Genomic DNA, 7,207 nt, shown 5'->3' on the forward strand with positions numbered 1-7,207 from the left:
CTTTAACTGAAACATGACAGAAATGAAATCAATTAAACTGTATTATATAAAAATTAAGCCTACTAGGTAAATATCTACTCTATTAATCTCTTATGAGGGGAAGATTCGAGTTTTATTACTGGCTCATCATTAGAAGTGGCCTAGGAATGAGTAATCTAGCTAGGTTTTATTTCATGCTAAGGATTTTGTCTTTATTTCAATGGAATCAAAAACTTTTCAGACTCTTGTGCTAACCTATAGTCCAAATCTTTATGAAGTGATGATGAAGTTTTGCCTTTCACTATCAGTCTCCTTTGGGTGAAGAGGGATGAAGCATTTTCACTTAAAATATAGCGCCCGTATGACAACATTTTGAAGAGATCAATACGATATGGGAAATGCAGGTAAAAGGCACTTGTAGCATGCTTCTGCTGAGTAGCTGACAGAAGAATTTTACAAAGTCACATGTTGCAAGAGAATGTGATATAGTTGATAGACTGCTAAACTTTGACTTCAGTAATCCGGATTTAAATTCCTCTTCAGCTAAGAAGCTCATTAGGTAGCTTTGGGCAAGTTACTGTCAACCTACCTCATAGGTTTGTTGTGGGGATAAAATGAGATTCGGCAGCCGAGATTACCCCAAAGTATAAAACCCTGAGTTTTGTGGAGGAGGGGTGGGATACAAAAGCACTAAACAGTAAACATAATTCACGGACTGGAAGCAATGGGTTTGTGCTAGTTTTAGAACTTCAAACTACCAATATAGTCTAACCAAGTAGCAAGCAGGATTTATATCTTGCAGGCATATTCCATTTGGCCTTACTAAATTTGGAGAGAGAGAGAGAGAGAGAGAGAGAGAGAGAGAGAGAGAGATCACTTTGTATCCATATGTGTGTCCCTCTTTTGTCTATAATACAGTGGTACCTCGGGTTACATACGCTTCAGGTTACAGACCCTGCTAACCCAGAAATAGTACCTTGGGTTAAGAACTTTGCTTCAGGATGAGAACAGAAATCGTGCTCCGGCGGCGCGGCAGCAGCGGGAGGCCCCATTAGCTAAAGTGGTGCTTCAGGTTAAGAACAGTTTCAGGTTAAGAACAGACCTCCGGAACGAATTAAGTACTTAACCCGAGGTACCACTGTACAGTAAAGCAGTGGGGTTTGATTTAGTGTATGCCTTACAATGTTTACATCTGCATTATATGGGTTAGAATTCCATTTTCAGTGTTTTCTTCACATATATGGTATATACATTCAACATTTTAAAAAGAAAATCTGTAAGATCTTAGGATATGAATGACAGCTCCTGTGTGGTATGTCCTATGAACCTGTAAGAAATCTAGCCATTTCTGTCCTGCTGAAGCTCAAATTATGATCTTGATCATTTATCAATGCAGATAATTGTGAAGATCATCACCTCAGTACTGAATATCTGATCATCTTCCTATCTGGAGGGATCCATTATAAAATTAAGATTACCATACTTTGGGTCAATCTTTAGGCTGAACTTGTATCCTAAAGTTTTTAGACCATGTAGACTTTCATAGGTTCCCAAGTGGTTATAATAAGTTTTCTATAAAATCACACCATAAGTTCATAGCATTATAGAATTAGGGTGTTAGTTTGGCTAATGCCTTGTGGGTCCTAACCAAGCCTGTGCCCTTGTAAGGCTGCAGTTTGTAGAAGAAAGGCCTGCTGAAGTGGTCAAATCAGCTCTTTGTTAAATTTATAGTCCAATCCAAGCACCCAATCTGCATTAGTTGGCCATATTGCCATAAGAATAACTAGCTTCCAGAATGACCAGGTAGGTTTTCCCCTAGCCCTCCAAACTTGTCTGGAGACCATGTCATTTTGTAGGAAGGAGAACAATAGGCCAAGATCTAGCATTTGTTTTGGTCTGTGCTGAAGCTGGAAACTGAAAAGAGACAGAGCGTTGGACTTGCCACAGTCTAATACAGGGTTAAGCAGGCTTGAGTCTATTCATTACAATGGGCTTAAACATTCTTAATTTTATGTTGGGTTGTGGTCATTCTCCATGTACAATGTACCTTATTATGGAGTAGGAATTATGTGGCTGCCCTTTCTATATTTCTCCTGCAAAACTGAATTTCAGAAGTTATGTAATTACTTCCAATGTCCCATCTGTCTGCAGTCCTGCTGGCTGTTCGTGGACAAAAAACCATTAGTACCTTAGAAGAGCAGCACTGAATTTAAATAGTTCATTTTTGGAAAAATAGTATCACAGTATAACAGAAATGCCAAAATGCATGTAAACCTGAAAGGTCTAGAATATAAGCATAAAAAAATAATATGTTGAGTAGAATGATGGACATTTGAGGATCTGTAGCCCCAGAAGTCTTCATTTCACAGTTTTCCTGACACCATTATAAGAATAGCTTTGCTGCTATCTGGCAAAGGTGCCTTTTATTGTTTTTCTGTTGCTTCTGGGCAAAGAGACTTGTAATTACTCACCAGTTTTTCCTGACGATAACTTTGTTCTTTCCCTGAAAATGAAAAAATCATTAATAATCAAGGGGAGTCATTCCTGTTGAATTCAGTGTAGAGTTATAGAGGTCCTCAGTTAGTTTAATTAGTGTGCAATAGTGGCAGTGATGAATAAAGTGTCATCTTCAAATGTCATTCTGAAGTTGAGCAGATAACTCTGTTGAAAGGAAAATTATAATTATTATTTGCATATTTTTTTGCATGTGTTTTACAGAGGGGGGGGGACCTATTCAGGCCAACCGTATGGATTTTAAAACAATACATTTAATATGAATATATACATTACATTTTTGAAATAAAATGCTCACTTTATTTCTAGGACTGTAATTTAGTATTTTCATGTGATGCACTGTGATATTAGCTAGAGAGTGGTTGGGCTTGAGGGCCACTTTGCCTTCTGTGCAACCTTCCGAGGGCCACACAACAGTGGGCGCCAACAGAGGCAAAAGGGAAGGAAGCAACGAATGTACATTTCACTTTTGTGCAGTAAGCTAGTTTGACACACACTCACACATCCTTCTTTCTCCTCCAAACCGACTAGCAAGAGGTGTTTTCACAGTTCACGGACACTTTTCCAAACAGTTGGAGGGCAAAAGCAGAGCTGGTGAGAATCCCAAAGAACTAAATTTCGCACAATTATTTGAATTGACTAGCCTAGTCTTTGGCTGCTGTGGTAGGGATAGATCCAAATCACAGAGCAGGGTGAAAAGATGAACCCTCAAAACAGTTTGCAGAGAGAGCTGTTCAACAAATCAGGGGAGATCAGCCTGGAGGAAGCCTCACAGGATGGCGATGCATTATTCTTTCCTAGATTTGCTTGCTTCTGCCTGCTCTGACAACCCAAGTCAACCTTGGGAATCAGTTTGCAGATCCCCCTTCATTTATGTTTCTTGGTTTCTTTGTGTGACTTTACATGCACTATGGAAACATCATTTCCCCCAGTCTTATGAAGTAGTAGCTCCCACATCAATTCCCTACAGAAAATCATGCATCTCCTATAGAGAAGATACACAAATCCCCCTTTTCACTCAGTTTATAGAACTATGATATGTGACTCACTAACACATCTGCTTTCACATCATGTGCAAATATTATCTTTAATATGAATTTTTTTAAAAAAACCTGCTACTTGTCTTTGTTTCCCATCATTAGTCTCCTCGTAAAAGCCTGAACCAAGTTTCATCCATCTTAAGAAAAAGAGCCATGTTGTGAAGGAGAACATTTTTTCTCAGAAATGGGACAGGTTTTACCAGGTGCTTCAGCTAATTGTCTGAAATAATGAGACACTGTCTGGGAAGAATAAGTTATAGAAGAATGGCTCCAATTAACTGATAAAGACCAAGGTGATGATAAGAAAGGGAAGCTGGCAACAGAAATTTCCTGTTTGAAAACTTATCCGAAAAGGCTCTTTCAAATATCACAAATTAATAGCCATGGCTTAGGTCTGCCAAAAGCCAAAAGAGTGAAAACCCTACTAACCTAATAAAATAAAAAAAAGTGCCAGGATAGAATAACTTTTTATGTCCTTCATCATTTGCCGACACCACGAGAGTCAACAAATATCTCCAGAAGGCCTTCCCTAGTCAGCAATAAAGATTTCTGGATGGTTTATCAACTACTTCAACATAGAATCTTCGTCAACCATTTTATCCACTAGCTCAGTTGGCCTAGAAGTATGAGCTGGGTTTTTGTGGGTTAATTGTTACTCCTCTCCACAATTGCCTCTTGTACTGGTAGTATCTTCTTCTCAGAATCAGGTGCCTAGGAACAAGAGTTTGGAAGAGTTTTCCCTCCAGTCTGACCAATCCCAATTAAATCAAGGTTTCTTTCCTGTTCTCAAACACTATTTGTTGTACCAAGGGGACAAATCTGTAGGAAAACACACACTGACACAAACACAGGCGCAGTATATAATCTCCAACGTATAAAATGCAGTTCGCTGCAAATATAATGTGACTTGTAACATGGCCAGTTTCACACAGATTGCTGTGCATGCCCATTGTAAATTCCTCTATGACAGTTTTCTTCTTCTTCAATGAATAGCCATTCATATGTTTGAATGGTAGAATACAAGCCAGTTCCTGATGCCGAGAAGTTGTCGTAGAAGATCCTGTCGAGTTTAAGGCCAATTTCTTTAAACCACAAAGCTCTAAAGGCAATAGACACTGTGTCTTTCATACTAGCCACCATTAGCATTGCTAATTTTGCCATTTGATACTGTGTTCAATTGATCTCTGGACTGAATGGTGTTATGTTTACACATTTCTCCATATTATGTTTTCTTTACCACCATGTTCCATTTTGCCATGGGAGTTCAGACCTGTTGTGCTCAGCTATAAATATTTGACCCCACATTCTCTCATTTGTCTGTTTTCCCCTGCTGAGCCATTGCCTTGTCTTATAAAAGTCAGTGGGTTTGAGTGAGGCCTGTGAATGATAGCCTGTCAGGGGCGGCTAACCTTGTTGATTTACACAGCATTGCCCCTCAGCAGGTAACATCCTGGAAAAGCAATGAGTGTGACAGGTTCAGAACAGAAAGGGCATGTCTTGTTATTACAATAAAGGAACAGTCAACTTTTGTGTTGTCGCTTTGTGTTGTTTTCGTTTTGTTTTATCTTTGATGGCTATCAGTAAACAGAGCCAATGTCCCTGGTTACCTGTCCTGGGAGAAATTAAGCTTCAGCCTGAAAACATGTGAGCTCCTAGTTAGGTCCTCATGTCTTTAGTGCAAACATTTGAAGGATCTTCCTAAGCATGTTCTGTTGAACTTGCTTAGAAATCTCTTCATGATCAGGAATACTTGTAAAATGGTTTGCTGCTGTGAGGAGATTTCTAAGTGCATTCACCTGAACACACTTAAAAGCCCCCTTCAGATCTTCACCCTAATTGTTCAGAGATCTAAATAGGGGCCTCCATGCATGCATGTTCCTGCACATGGGTTTTATTCAACTAAGTTTTACTTAGAGTAGATCCACTGAAAGAAATCACTTTTGTATAACAAGCTTACTCCAAGGGATGCAAGATGGTGTACATGGGTTCCTCCACACACTATTTTATCTGTGTAACAACCCTGCAAGATAAGTTAGGTTGGAAGAAGATGACAGACCTAAGGAAACCTGATTAAGCTTCATGGTTCATTTGCAGATTTAAATCTCATATTTGAATCCTGATCCAAGACTAACAAGTCAATCCATGGAGTTATTAACTTTTGTTAAAAACAGTAGTGATTCATACATTTCAGAAATAACATTTCATTTATACTGAACTGTTTCCACTAAACTGGAACAAGTCGCATTTGAACTAAAGTTCATTTGTAGTTGTTTTGCTTATAAGTTGCCAAATACTGCAAATTGTTGCCTAGCAAAACTACTTATATATACGTGTTCAGCATTCATGCTAGTTTTTTTAAAAAATATCACCATGCAGTGAATATTATTATTATTATTATTATTATTATTATTATTATTATTAAGCATATATGTGCAATACTTTTCATCCCTTAGGTGCAAACCCTCCAAGTGCCCCTATTTTCCAGGGGGGTCCCTGATTTGATCCCAGAATGTCCCACTTTTCCTTGGGATGACCCAATTTTCACTGGGCAAATGTTGGAGGGTATGAAGTTATCCGACCCCTGAGCCATCTGAAGGCAAACCTGTATACGAAAGTTTATTTTGATGTTTAATGTTTTATTCTGTTTTTATATGTGTTGGAAGCTGCACAGAGTGGCTGGGGCAACCCAGGAAGATGTGTGGGGCATAAATAATAAAATAATCATTATGGGATGGGACATCCCTATTTTCACTGGAGAAATGTTGGAGGATATGTAGGTGGCTTTTGAACAGTTCAAGCACAAAGAAATAGAAGGTGCTACTTTCCTGTGCCTAAGCTAAGTGCATTTGGCTACTCATTGCTGCTTCAAATAAACTGGGAATGAGGGTGCCTAGTACAAGGAGACAAAATAAGGAAAAGGAGGTGGTATCAGTAAAATGCACAGGGACTCAAGACTGAGGGAAAGGGAAAGGATAAAGCCTGGATGAAGGCTTGAGAACAGAAGAAAGAATTTGTGAGTGCATTGCTGAAGCAGTCATTGCAAGATGGCACTGACCCGTCTCTGAAGCACACTCCCACGCCACTGACATTCTGGAACTTACAAAGAAGTAAAAAAGCACCAACTGTGGCAACCACACCCATTTCTCCTGATTCACCCCAGTTTGGTGGGCCAACCTCTCATGCACTAAAAACAAGGGAAACTGGCAGTAGGTGAGTCCCAGAGAGTGGGGAAATGAGATTTCCACTATAGAAGGCTCATGCTCTTGATAGTCAGGTTAGGAACAAGCCAGCAAATGCCAAGCTAGGCAAACTGGGAGCCCTTATATGGAGGCTGCAAGGCAAGGCGGTTAAGGCAGACCCATCTCAAAAAAATTCCCAGAAACACCTGGTCTTATGGACCACCCAAGAAAGGGAGGGGGTTCTTTGAGACAAGGAGAAGCTCCGGGCATTCCCCTTCTTTTGTTTCCATTTCTTTATTTCATTCACCACTTAATTTCTTTATTTCATTCACCACTTAATTAAAACAGAAGCAGCACTCTGTAGCTGGCATTGAAAGCCCACTGCTACCAGATTTAATGAATTACCTCACTTAGGGAAAGTGATAGAGGGACTCCCTTTTCTGTTCTGTGGTGGAGGGAGTGGAAAAATAGTTGCAGTAGGAGAAAGGTGTTGAT

This window comes from Podarcis gaigeae (assembly GCF_964106915.1).
Source record: "Podarcis gaigeae genome assembly, chromosome: 4".
Lineage (NCBI taxonomy): Eukaryota > Metazoa > Chordata > Lepidosauria > Squamata > Lacertidae > Podarcis > Podarcis gaigeae.